Source organism: Oncorhynchus mykiss, chromosome 8 (assembly GCF_013265735.2).
Source record: "Oncorhynchus mykiss isolate Arlee chromosome 8, USDA_OmykA_1.1, whole genome shotgun sequence".
NCBI lineage: Eukaryota > Metazoa > Chordata > Actinopteri > Salmoniformes > Salmonidae > Oncorhynchus > Oncorhynchus mykiss.
The window spans coordinates 43,951,361-43,966,368 of NC_048572.1; the positions used below are offsets into that span (position 1 = coordinate 43,951,361).

At 40.0% G+C, this 15,008-nt stretch overlaps 1 protein-coding gene across 2 annotated transcripts in view; it reads left to right on the top strand.

Annotated features, from left to right (window-relative positions):
- Nucleotides 1-15,008, top strand: part of kcnq3 (potassium voltage-gated channel, KQT-like subfamily, member 3) — a 153,974-nt gene that overhangs the window by 38,242 nt on the left and 100,724 nt on the right. The window lies entirely within an intron of this gene.

Below are 15,008 nucleotides of genomic sequence, written 5' to 3' on the forward strand. Positions count from 1 at the left end.
AAGATATCCATAAAAAGTGTTGTTTAAAGTTTGCCACAAGCCACCTGGGAGACACACCAAACATGTGGAAGAAGGTGCTCTGGTCTGATGAAACCAAAATGTAACTTTTTGGCAACAATGCAAAACGTTATGTTTGGCGTAAAAGCAACACAGGTGAACAAACCATCCCCACTGTCAAACATGGTGATGGCAGCATCATGGTTTGGGCCTGCTTTTCTTCAGCAGGGACAGGGAAGATGGTTAAAATTGATGGGAAGATGGATGGAGCCAAACTACAGGACCATTCTGGAAGAAAACCTGATGGAGTCTGCAAAAGATCTGAGACTGGGACGGAGATTTGTCTTCCAATAAGACAATGATCCAACACATAAAGCAAAATCTACAATGGAATGGTTCAAAAATAAACATATCCAGGTGTTAGAATGGCCAAGTCAAAGTCCAGACCTGAATCCAATCGAGAATCTGTGGAAAGAACTGAAAACTGCTGTTCACAAATGCTCTCCATCCAACCTCACTGAGCTCGAGCTGTTTTGCAAGGAGGAATGGGAAAAAATGTCTCTCTGTGCAAAACTGATAGAGACATACCCCAAGCGACTTACAGCTGTAATTGCAGAAAAAGGTGGCGCTACAAAGTATTAACTTAAGGGGGCTGAATAATTTTGCACGCCCAATTTTTCAGTTTTTGATTTGTTAAAAAAGTTAGAAATATTCAATAAATGTCGTTCCACTTCATGATTGTGTCCCACTTGTTGTTGATTCTTCACAAAAAAATACAGTTTTATATCTTTATGTTTGAAGCCTGAAATGTGGCAAAAGGTCGCAAAGTTCAAGGTGGCCGAATACTTTCGCAAGGCACTGTATATATATATATATGAGAGAGAGAGTACAGGGAACATACGGTTGAATATATTATTATAGACCTGCTACATCTACTGTCTCTTTTATATTATGACATTTCAGCTAGATCTACTGTCTCTATTATATTATGACAGACCAGCTAGATCTACTGTCTTTATTATATTGCAACAGACCATCTGTATCTACTGTCTCCATTTCACTTTGGCCATTGTTGTGGGCCTGCCCTCCCCTCAACAGCCTCAAACAGGCTATTTAATTTCACAAATAATATTTTATATTATTAATTTCAAACAACGGCATTAGCATGAGAAGAACTTACCAGTCCAAAACGGTGACATTGTTCCTCTTCTGCAGGCACGTTACAGATTATACACAGTGGCTACAACGGTGTCCTTTCCGTTCAAAAAATATTCCTCCACTTGGGAATCGCTAAATGAATCTTCCTACAACAATCTCTGTCTCACTTTTCCGATCAATTTCTTCTAAAATTCTGTATATCTACTTAGATTTAGCTTTCCCTGACTTATTAGCCATACTGATTGATATATAAACAGCTGAATCTGCGCGTTTACCAAAACAACGCTGTGCGTAAAATGCGTAGCTCCTTCCAGAATAAAACTTCAATAGCGAATGACTCTCTTTACGCTGGAGTTTACGACATGGGTTGGTCTTCCAACACACAACCATTGCGTATTGCCGCTTACCTCAGATTTCAAGACGATCAGTGGTCATTGGGTTAAAATACAGTCAATCAACGAAACAGCGGTCATATCATTGGTGCACAGTGATGTCATTACTTGTTGTCTTCAAATCGGTTTCTTTCATCAATACGTCCCGCGAAATGGCCCATCAGGTTTGGTTGTGTTACAAACAAACCAGTTGATTGCAATGAAACCAAACATGACTGGAAAAGTCACGTTCTGTGTGGGTTATTTACCTGGAATGTGTCGTCGAAAATGGAATGAGACGGAATTCATGACACAAGCGGTTCACAAAATGTTTTGTGTTAGGCTATAAAAACGGTTTTGATCAAACAAAATATAATTCACTGTGTAACAATGAGCATTGGGATTGCAAACAGACGAAGATCGTCAAAGGAAAACGATTTATTTTAATGCAGTATGTGATTTTGTTACGCCTGTGCTGGTTGAAATTGTTGTTTTTTATGGGGATCTATCCTCAGATAATCACATCGTATTTTTTCACAGTAAATCCTTTTTTTAAATCTGACAACGCAGTTGGATGAGCAAGATTCTAGGCTTTCGACACTTGTATTTTCATGAATGTTTAATCTGACTATTTATGTATCGATCACCGTATGTTGTGGAATTTCAGCCTGCTACCTACCGGGTTTTGTGCTCAGAGAGGTTAACTAAATATGGTTTAAAAATATATACTTCCGTGTATAGATTTTATGGAAGACATTGATGTTTATGGTTAGGTACATTCGTGCCTAAAAATGTGCTTTTGTTAAATCATCCCCCGTTTGGCGAAGTAGTCTGTGATTCGATGATAAATTAACAGCCACTGCATTGATTATATGCAATGCAGGACAAGCTAGTTAACCTAGTAATATCATCAACCAAATAATATCAGCATCCAAAAATGCCGATTACCGATTGTTATGAAAACTTGAAATCTGCCCCAATTAATCGGTCCACCTCTAGTCCTGTAATAGTTAGTTTGAACTGAAACGCATTCAGTCATTCATAACACATCATTAAAGACTCTATCTCATGAATCTGTTGTCCTTAAGGGCTAAAACAGAAGTCAGTTCTATTTGTGACGCTGATCAAGCTGCAAGTCCTTCCTCTCCCATCTCATTTGGTTAAAAGAAGCAGATACCCACATGTCATCTCCTCATTGGTTATACCCACGTGTGTGACTGTAAGACGATCGGAGGTCGGTGGTGGTAATACACCTTTTATGAAAGTTAGTTGCCAATCGCCATATAAGTCCAAAGAAGAAAAAGTGTGAGCAAATGAGCAATGTGAGCAAATGAGGTGAGATAAGGGAGGTAAAGGCAAAAAAAAGGCCATGGTGGCGAAGTAAATACAATATAGCAAGTAAAACACTGGAATGGTAGATTTGCAGTGGAAGAATGTGCAAAGTAGAAATAGAAATAATGGGGTGCAAAATAAATACAGTAGGGGAAGAGGGAGTTGTTTGGGATAAGGGGAGACTTTACCTAGCAGGATCTTGTAGATGACCTGGAGCCAGTGGGTTTGGCGACGAGTATGAAGCGAGGGCCAGCCAACGAGAGCGTACAGGTCACAGTGGTGGGTAGTATATGGGGCTTTGGTGACAAAACGGATGATAGACTGCATACAATTTATTGAGTAGGGTATTGGAGGTTATTTTGTAAATGACATCGCCGAAGTCGAGTACCGGTAGGATGGTCAGTTTTACGAGGGTATGTTTGGCAGCATGAGTGAAGGATGCTTTGTTGCGAAATAGGAAGCCAATTCTAGATTTAACTTTGGATTGGAGATGTTTGATGTGAGTCTGGAAGGAGAGTTTACAGTCTAACCAGACACCTAGGTATTTGTAGTTGTCCACATATTCTAAGTCAGAACCGTGATGCTGGACGGGCGGGCAGGTGCAGGCAGCGATTGGTTGAAGAGCATACATTTGGTTTTACTTGTATTTAAGAGCAGTTGGAGGCCACGGAAGGAGTGTTGTATGGCATTGAAGCTCATCTGGAGGGTTGTTAACTCAGTGTCCAAAGAACATTTACGTGCAGCTTAGAGGGAACATTGGCTGTAAATGCTTTGTAAAGCCTCAATTTGATATGATTTATATTGCTTTTTATTAAGCAGTGCTTATTGCCCTTTTAAGAAGCACAGGTTTGTCATATTTGACATAGTGGGTTATGTCACAGTTATGCCACATTTATGGACCCTTTATAAAGCATGACATACAGTTATAGATGATTTTTAACATGTATGTAGTGTTTATGAAGGCTTTCTGAAGCCTTTATAAGTGTGGCACGCCATTTAAAGCGGGGCCAAAGATGGTCTAGAGACTGAAGCTGTGACAGTGTATCTGCAAATGGAAAATAAAGATGGAAATGGAAAATAAGCTGTCAAAGTAGAGACGGTGACGGTGTAAGTTGGTTAGCAGTCGGTCTTCTTCTCTTTTGGTTAGCAGTCGGTCACTTTGAATAAAATATCACAACAAATAGACCAGACACATTGAATCTTCTTATGGAAAATAAACAAAGTAGAGACAGTTGCCTACAACGGAGACAATGAGAGTGTAGGAAAAAGTCTTTGTCTCCGATACCTCTCAAGTTCCACTCGCATAGTAGTTTACCCTTTAACCCCTTTCACCGCTTGAAAGCACGCCTCCCCTGAGCTCCCACCGGCATCTGGACCGTGGTGTGTTGCCATGGTAACGCCTCCATGCAGAGAGTCCCGCTTCTCTTGCTTCGCCCTCTCTCCCACACATGGGGGTACTGGGAGTAACACTATGTGTGCTCGCTCTGTGTTTGAAGTGTATTTTTTATATGCACTAGGTGTGTTGAACCCAAATGCTCTGTGTGTGTATGCGGTAGAGGTAGACCAATTATTATTTTTCGATACCGATTAATCGGCCGATTAATTCGGTTCTTTGGAAGTTGTGGGAACATACATTTTTTGGTTTCCTATTGGTTCTGGGAACAAAGCCATACGTTTGCTGACCGGTAAAACGGTAAAAACATTAACATTCTGAGAATGGAAGTGAAAATTTCCATAATTCTTGGAACGTACATTTTTAGGTTGCAGGGAGGTCCTGAGAACATTTTACTGTGGTTGACTGAAAGTTTTCCTCTGAGGTTTTATTAATGTTCTGAGAACGTAAATGATAGGTTATTTGAAGGTAATTTAATAACGTTCTGAGAACTTTCTCTAAATGTTGTGAATGTTTTGAAAGGAATGTAAAGGTTGTAAAGGTTATTATGAGGTTTTGAATAACTTCCTTAACTTTCACTAAATGTTTCAATAAAACTTAATAACACTGCTAGCTTAGTTTGGGTTAACTGCTTTGTACTCCAAGCACAGCTATTACACATGGAAATCCATTTGCTTAGGCATTAATCATGAAAACACATGTATTTTTATTGTGGCATGGCATCTGTTCTCTATCCATGGAGTTTGTTTTTACTCATTCTAAGTTGTTGGTTTCTTAATGTTCACTGAACTACTTGAGAACATTCTCAATGTCAAACCAGCTGGAGAACGTTCCTAGAACATTATCAAAAATGTATTTAAATGTAACCATGTTTGAACTTTTAGGAAACGTTCTGTTAAAGTAATGAAATAGCAAGAAAATAATGTTATTTTGTGAAGTTCCGTAAATGTACTGAGAATGTTCTGAAGCCAAGCAACCATTGGTGGTCACTGCACCATTCCCAGAACATTGTGGGAAGGTTTTATGCAAAATAACCATAGAACAACCACGCCCTCACCAAGCTCTAAGAAACATATGGTTCTTGGAATGTTGTGTGCTTGCTGGGTCATGCCAGAACTAAATCAATATAAATGTATCTGTATTTTTGCAAGAGGGATAGGCTCATATTGTAGAATAGGATAGTACAAATATACTGTGGCCGATTTCTTTAGAGTGGACACTATACACATAGTGGCATTACTATAAAATTATGTTTCCTCTGGGACCAAGACTCCATAAAAGAGCACTGTCGAGCACCTATATTTAGAAAAAATGTCTGTGTATGTCCGCATTATAAACTAGACTGAGTGTGTACAGTGTGCAACAAAAAAATCACAGTTGCTAGGCAACCGCACCTAAAAACGCTCAATAACCAAAATAGAGTGAAAGGAATGCACAACGCATCCAGCCTCTGCTGGAAGAGTAATAACACCTAGACGACAACTCAAACACACACAGATAAGCCACTGCAATTGACTTGACACTAAACAATCCTGTTTGAGGTTTCCTATTGAGGAATTGGCATTAGGACAAATGTTCAGTCATATTAGATAATATATATACCCATTTTATTTTGAAGAATATGAGTGGCATGTTCCTCCCACAATGACACATGCGCTGTGGGCAAACTAACCATAACATTCCAAATAGGCTGGAGCTCTGAATATCACACCTCTGAATTAATTTGAGTGCATGTGTCACGCTGTTTACTTGAACTCCAAAAGGTTGGAAGCAGCACAGGACCACCTGCAGAGCAGCGTCACTGGAGCAGGTTAGGGATTCAGTGCCTTGCTCAAGTGCACAATGCCAGCAGGTGTCACTTGAGCTTCTGACACCAGCCGTCAGCCAATGAATCAAATGTATTTTACATTGCCCTTTTTACACCAGCAGTTGTCGCAAAGTGCTTTACAGCCTAAAACCCCAGAGAGCAAGAAATGCAGATGCAGAAGTACAATGGCTAGAAGGCAGGAACATAGGAAGAAATCAAGAGCGGAACCAGGCTTAGAGGGGTGGCCAGATCCTCTTCTGGCTGTACCGGGTGGATATTTAACCCTTTAAAAGGAAAGGCGGTTGAGGTCATTTTGACAACCAATTTTAAATTAAATTAAACATGAACTTTGGTTGGCATATTTGATCATCTTAACCAATGCTATTTAGTAAAATGATCGTGAGGTTTTCATTATCGGACTTTTAAACACACATTCAAAGATGGTTGAAAACCGGGAAGTGAACGTTAGCTAAACCAAAACTCATTAATCACACATTTTCAGTACTAATTATAAAATTAGAATTGCAAGGCTGTAAAATGTTGTTGACCTTTTAAAACGTTATTTTGGAATTATGAAATAATTATATATATTTTTTTTATAATTTTGTGAATTCTTATAAAATATGCTCTACCAGGCCGTTGACTTGCCCATTTAAAGGAATTTAGTCAAAGTAGAGCCCTGCGCGGGCCTTAATTTTAAGCCCGAGCCCTATCCATGCCCATGACGTTCAGGCCCTACACTACCCAGGCCCAATTGCTTCTGCGAAATTTACGGCCCAAAATCAGAAACAACTTCCTCTGTTTAGTAAATCCATTAGCTCTCTGTTACTTGTTCGCTCCCTGCGCGCAGCTAGCGTGCTCTACATGCACTCTGCTCACGGCAGCTCTGAGTCTGTGTATCCATAGCAATGACCCGGTTTTGGCTGCTCTGCCAGAGATATTAGCGAAAGGAGGAGATGGGAATCCCATTGGGCAATGAATAGAGGAGCGCATAATGCCCCACCCAGCAGACTGTCGACCAATCGCGTTCACGTTCTCATGCTGCTTCACGTTGTTGCTAAGATAATCATCACTAAATCCCTTCTTAAAGTCAGGGTACGTGCCGAAACGTGCCTATTTTCCTCAAGTATATAATGTCACAATTCCAATTATTACAGATAGAAGGTTAATTATCTGACATCTCTGAAAAGATTTGTAATGTTGTATTTGTTGTTCACAACATTCATGCTAATATTGGATTTTGAGCTAGCGCCAAATCGACTCCCATTCACTCCTTAAAGGAGAGCTCTCCTTGTCCCAGAATCACCCAGAATGCACTGTGTGGCCCATTTTGACATAGCATGAGCAACCTACACAATTGGCGTTAATACTATTTCAATGGAGTTTCCCAGATCCCAAAAAACTATCTCTGGCTCTGCTCTACGATTGAAGAGACATGAGAGAGCATTTAGCTGTTAGCTACTTTTGGTTACTCTAAACTCTGACAAAATTCAAGGAACATCATACTTTTTTAAAAATCTCTCCTGTCTTTTATATTTAACTAGGTTTAAGCACATCTGACACCATGTTATTATCTGAGACAGATATGACTGTACTGTGCAGCAGAACATGAGCAAATGGTTCATCTCCAAAATGTTAGTGATCAATTTAGTGATGCCCTACCCTTTAAACTAGTTATTGATGAAAAAACAGGCCGACCCGGCCCTAACCCGATGTATTCCATCAGGGCCCATCAGGCTCGGCCAGGTAGCAGAGCTTTTAAATGAAATAATGGACAAGGAGAACTATTGTTATGGGATTTTTTGTCTGTGCAAATAGAAACATATTTTCATGTTCATATCATTATTTCCTGTCTGCAGGTTATCTTCAATATGTTAAACTATATTATGAGCAGATTAACAGTTAACACGTGAATTTACATATACAGTGCCTTGCGAAAGTATTCGCCCCCCTTGAACTTTGCGACCTTTTGCCACATTTCAGGCTTCAAACATAAAGATATAAAACTGTATTTTTTGGTGAAGAATCAACAACAAGTGGGACACAATCATGAAGTGGAACGACATTTATTGGATATTTCAAACTTTTTTAACAAATCAAAAACTGAAAAATTGGGCGTGCAAAATTATTCAGCCCCTTTACTTTCAGTGCAGCAAACTCTCTCCAGAAGTTCAGTGAGGATCTCTGAATGATCCAATGTTGACCTAAATGACTAATGATGATAAATACAATCCACCTGTGTGTAATCAAGTCTCCGTATAAATGCACCTGCACTGTGATAGTCTCAGAGGTCCGTTAAAAGCGCAGAGAGCATCATGAAGAACAAGGAACACACCAGGCAGGTCCGAGATACTGTTGTGAAGAAGTTGAAAGCCGGATTTGGATACAAAAAGATTTCCCAAGCTTTAAACATCCCAAGGAGCACTGTGCAAGCGATAATATTGAAATGGAAGGAGTATCAGACCACTGCAAATCTACCAATACCTGGCCGTCCCTCTAAACTTCCGCTCATACAAGGAGAAGACTGATCAGAGATGCAGCCAAGAGTCCCATGATCACTCTGGATGAACTGCAGAGATCTACAGCTGAGGTGGGAGACTCTGTCCATAGGACAACAATCAGTCGTATATTGCACAAATCTGGCCTTTATGGAAGAGTGGCAAGAAGAAAGCCATTTCTTAAAGATATCCATAAAAAGTGTCGTTTAAAGTTTGCCACAAACCACCTGGGAGACACACCAAACATGTGGAAGAAGGTGCTCTGGTCAGATGAAACCAAAATTGAACTTTTTGGCAACAATGCAAAACGTTATGTTTGGCATAAAAGCAACACAGCTGAACACACCATCCCCACTGTCAAACATGGTGGTGGCAGCATCATGGTTTTGGCCTGCTTTTCTTCAGCAGGGACAGGGAAGATGGTTAAAATTGATGGGAAGATGGATGGAGCCAAATACAGGACCATTCTGGAAGAAAACCTGATGGAGTCTGCAAAAGACCTGAGACTGGGACGGAGATTTGTCTTCCAACAAGACAATGATCCAAAACATAAAGCAAAATCTACAATGGAATGGTTCAAAAATAAACATATCCAGGTGTTAGAATGGCCAAGTCAAAGTTCAGACCTGAATCCAATCGAGAATCTGTGGAAAGAACTGTAAACTGCTGTTCACAAATGCTCTCCATCCAACCTCACTGAGCTCGAGCTGTTTTGCAAGGAGGAATGGGAAAAAATTTCAGTCTCTTGATGTGCAAAACTGATAGAGACATACCCCAAGCGACTTACAGCTGTAATCGCAGCAAAAGGTGGCGCTACAAAGTATTAACTTAAGGGGGCTGAATAATTTTGCACGCCCAATTTTTCAGTTTTTGATTTGTTAAAAAAGTTTGAAATATCCAATAAATGTCGTTCCACTTCATGATTGTGTCCCACTTGTTGTTGATTCTTCACAAAAAAAATACAGTTTTATATCTTTATGTTTGAAGCCTGAAATGTGGCAAAAGGTCGCAAAGTTCAAGGGGGCCTAATACTTTCGCAAGGCACTGTATTTGACACAGAAATGTATCATATATTATTCATATGATATCAGCCCTCATTAAACTAGGCCTGTCTTCATTATAAGTAACTGAAGTAGACATAATGTTAATTAATGAATCCTATTCTTGAACTTTAAAAATCTGTGCAAATTCCAACAGAAAATGAGTTTCCCCATTATTGGGCAACTGAACCTGCTGGTTGAGATGTTTGCGATGTGTTATCTATCAAATTTTAAGTCATACAAATGAAAATATTAATTTATGGCTAAATGCACATAGAGTTCTTAAAAATATTTGTTGGGATATTTATTTCTTGGTGTGTCAGTTAAAGGGTTGAGAAAGCATATGGCATTAAGGCCAGCTCGTAATTCCAGACGTTCAAACGTTCATCGAGGACCAGTAGGGTCAAAAAATAATATCCGTGCTGGCTATTGAGGGTTCAACACCTCAGGAGTCAATATCAGTTGGCTTTTCATAACCAGGCATTCTGAGATTTGAGGTCGAAACAGCAGGTCAGAGAGAGAGAATCAGGTCAGGGGTCCGCTGCAGGCAGGCCAGCAGTCACCCCTGGGTTCTGAACCAGCAACTTTCCGATTACTGGCCCTCCTCTCTCACCTCCTGCCGTCGTGTGTATATTTTATATGTGTGTGTGAGTTTGTAGCCTCACCGACGACCTCGATGGCAGCAGTTCAAGGCTCTCTCCCGGAAGCCCTTCCAATCGCCCTCACACTGCAGTTTGTGCCAAGGTGGATAATGAGACTGAGTTGGATGACCTTGGGGTAATTACTGATCTCAGAACAGCGGTGGTCTCTGATGTTCCAATATGCTGATTTGGCCCCAGAAGAGGGTGCCTTTTGGTTAAAAAAAGTTATTGGTAGAATTTTGATGTGGGACGTTCAGGTTTTTATTTGTAGATTTTTTTCCTATCCAATTTCCAAAAAGTGACTATTGATTAGGTTGCACATATTATGCCTGGGAAGAGTCATCAAATGTCGTATTGTTAGGGTGGTAGTTTTGTATCCACACAAATGCAACTATGTTTTTCAAGGAAAATCAATACTTTTAAGACCCATGTCTCTGACCCCCCACACATGCGCACATACACAGACATGAATACTGTATTGTTAATTTGGCAAATAGTAGCACAAGACAAAGTTGGATGAACAAATATACAACCCATTTGTATGCAACCTCAAGGATGGAAAGCCCTTTACAGGGACAATACTTGAGGAAAATGCGAGAGCAGTGCTTGGTACAGGAAGGGGAGCGCAAAGAGTGAACCGGTAGACACATTTTGACTCCAGAGTTGGCAGGGACAGAGCCATTGGGAGTAGAGATGAACAGAGGCACTAGGTTAGAAGTTATGGAATAAAGGAGAGCTAGGTATGAACCAGAACAGAGTGGCAAGGTCAGAGACAGAAGCACAGGGGTCAAAAAAGGTGAAGAGAGGGTAAAGAGAGACATTTAGAGAGAAGGTTAAGATTAGAGGATGAAGAGGTTGCGGGGCTGAGAGAGAGAGGGAGAGAGATAAAAGTATAAAGTAGGGTTGGGTGGTATCCAGATGTTCATACCGTCCTTCTCTCATCCTGGATTTATGTTATAACCGGCTTAGTACACAAGGAGGTGCCAAAAAAATCTATTACCAGAATGTTAATCTATTACCAGAATGCTAACAAAATTAGCACAAGTTGTAGCTCATTTCCATGGAGGCTGCTAGTTAAATATGCTAACGAGTGCAAACATGGGAAAGAGAGGCAGTCCAGGTCATGAAGTTATACATACAGTGACTTCAGATGGTATTCACACTCCTTTACTTTTTCCACATTTTTGTTGTGTTACTACCTGATTTTAAATGTTTTACATTGAGATTGTGTGTCACTGGCCTACACACAATACCCAATAATGTCAAAGTGGAATTATTTTTTTAGAAAGTTTTACAAATTAATAAAAAATGAATATCTGAGTCAAGTATTCAACCCCTTTGTTATGGCAAGCTGAAATAAGATCAGGAGTAAAAATAAATCTTAAAACCTCTTCAGGTTTGGACCTTTTTTCTCCAATTTTCATCAAAAATGACATACCCAGACCAGAAACTGCAGGGGTTAAAACTTTTTAGAACTTTAAAATCAAACAAAACTATGCTACATTTTATCTCTGGGACCCTCAGGATGACAAATCAGAGCAAGATTGCTGAATGTAAGTACATTATTTACCTTGAGGCGAATGTATCTAACTAGTTGCCATGAATATAATATATTTGTTGTTGTGCACTCTCCCCAAACAATGGCATGGCATTTATCCACTGTAATAGCATTTAGATTAACAAGAATTTAAGCTTTCTGCCCATATTAGATATTTCTATGTCCTGGGACATTTTCTTGTTACTTATAACCTCATGCTAATCCAATTAGCGCACGTTAGCTCAACTGTCCCGATGGAGGGACACCGATCCCAGGTCACATAATGAGTTGAATGGACTCACTCGGTTTGCCATAAGTGTTTAACATTATTTTTTAACCTGTTGCGACGAGCAAACCCGTATCCGGGAGCGTAATTATAGCCTCAAGCTCATTACCATAACGCAACGTTAACTATTCATGAAAATCGCAAATGAAATGAAATAAATATATTGGCTCACAAGCTTAGCCTTTTGTTAACAACACTGTCATCTCAGATTTTCAAAAAATGCTTTTCAACCATAGCTACACAAGCATTTGTGTAAGAGTATTGATAGCTAGCATAGCATTAAGCCTAGCATTCAGCAGGCAACATTTTCACAAAAACAAGAAAAAATTCAAATAAAATAATTTAGCTTTGAAGAACTTTGGATGTTTTCAATGAGGAGACTCTGTTAGATACCGAAAATTCAGTCATTATAACGCCAAACTTTTTTCCAAATTAACTCCATAATATCGACTGAAACATGGCAAACGTTGTTTAGAATCAATCCTCAGGGTTTTTTTCACATATCTATTCGATGATAAATCACTCGTGGCCATTTGGTTTCTCCTCTGAACCAAATGGTAAAATGCACCCACCTGGAGATTACGCAATAGTTTCGACGGAGGACACCGAGCGGACACCTGGTAAATGTAGTCTCTTATGGTAAATTTTCCAATGATATGCCTACAAATACGTCACAATGCTGCAAACACCTTGGGGAAACGACAAAGTGTAGGCTCATTCCTTGCGCATTCACAGCCATATAAAGGAGACATTGGAACACAGCGCCTCCAAAATCTGGGGCATTTCCTGTTTGAAATTTCATCTTGGTTTCGCCTGTAGCATCAGTTCTGTGGCACTCACAGATAATATCTTTGCAGTTTTGGAAACGTCAGAGTGTTTTCTTTCCAATGCTATCAATTATATGCATAGTCGAGCATCTTTTCGTGACAAAGTATCTTGTTTAAAACGGGAACGTTTTTCATCCAAAAATGAAATACTGCCCCCAGAGTTTCAAGAGGTTAATGACTACCTCATCTCTCTACATCATCTCATCTCTCTACATCATCTCTCTAAATCTCTCTAAAAAAAGGGCAGGTTTTGGTAGGTGGCAAAAAAAGCAGATATTGAATATCCCTTTGAGCTTGGTGAAGTTAGTGTGTTTGGGATCATTGTCACGCTGAAAGACCCAGCCATGTTTCATCTTCAATGCCCTTGCTGATGGAAGGAGGTTTTTACTCAAAAACTCACGATACATGGCCCCATTCATTCTTTCCTTTCCAAGGATCAGTCGTCCTGGTCCCTTTGCAGAAAAACAGCCCCAAAGCATGATGTTTCCACCCCCATGCTTCACAGTAGGTATGGTGTTCTTTGGATGCAACTCAGCATTCTTTGTCCACCAAACACGACGGGTTGAGTTTTTACCAAAAAGTTATATTTTGGTTTCATCTGACCATATGACATTCTCCCAATCTTCTTCTGGATCATCCAAATGCTCTCTAGCAAACTTCAGACGGGCCTGGACATGTACTGGCTTAAGCAGGGGGACACGTCTGGCACTGCAGGATTTGAGTCCCTGGCGGCGTAGTGTGTTACTGATGGGAGGCTTTGTTACTTTGGTCCCAGCTCTTTGCAGGTCATTCACTAGGTTCCCCCGTGTGGTTCTGGGATTTTTGCTCACCGTTCTTGTGATCATTTTGACCCCGCGGGTGAGATCTTGCGTGGAGCCCCAGATCGAGGGAGATTATTAGTGGTCTTGTATGTCTTCCATTTCCTAATAATTGCTCCCACAGTTGATTTCTTCAAACCAAGCTGCTTACCTACTGCAGATTCAGTCTTCCCAGCCTGGTGCAGGTCTACAATTTTGTTTCTGGTGTCCTTTGACAGCTCTTTGGTCTTAGCCATAGTGGAGTTTGGAGTGTGACTGTTTGAGGTTGTGGACAGGTGTCTTTTATACTGATAACAAGTTCAAACAGGTGTCATTAATACAGGTAACGAGTTGAGGACAGAGGAGCCTCTTAAAGAAGAAGTTACAGGTCTGTGAGAGCCAGAAATCTTGCTTGTTTGTAGGTTACCAATTTTCAGGTGACTTATTTTCCACCATAATTTGCAAATAAATTCATAAAAAATCCTACAATGTGATTTATCTGGATTTTGTTTCTCATTTTGTCTGTCATAGTTGAATTGTACCTATGATGAAAATTACAGGCCTCTCTCATCTTTTTAAGTGGGAGAACTTACACAATTGGTGGTTGACTAAATAGCTTTTTGCCCCACTGTATATACATTTCAATATATTTGCAAATATGACAAAAAACTTGTATTCACCTTTTCATTATGCGGCATTGTGTGTAGATGATAAACAAATAAATGTAATACATTTTAAAATTTGTCTGTAACGCAATAAAATGTGGAATAAGTCAAGGGGTATGACTACTTTTGGAAGGCACTGTATATACAGCGAACAAAAATATAAACAACATAAAACAATTTCAATGATGTTTGTGAGTTACAGTTCATATAAGGAAATAAGTCAATTGAAATAAATTCATTAGGCCCTCATCTATGGATTTCACATGACTTGGAATACAGATATACATCTGTTGGTCACAGATGCCTTAAAAAAGGTAGTGACTGGTTTTCTGATTTACTCCCCTATCTGGTGTGACCATTTGCCTCATGCAGAGCGACACATCTCCTTCACATAGAGTTGATCAGGCTGTTGATTGTGGCCTGTGGAATGTTGTCCCACTCCTCCTCAATGGCTGTGAGAAGTTGCTGGATATTGGCAGGAACTGGAGCACTCTGTCGTACACGTTGATCTAGAGCATACCAAACATGCTCAATGGGTGACATGTTTGCGTAAGCAGGTCATGGATGAACTGGGACATTTTCAGCTTCCATGAATTGTGTACAGATCCTTCCAACATGGGGCTGTGCATTATCATGCTGAAACATGAGGTGATGATGGC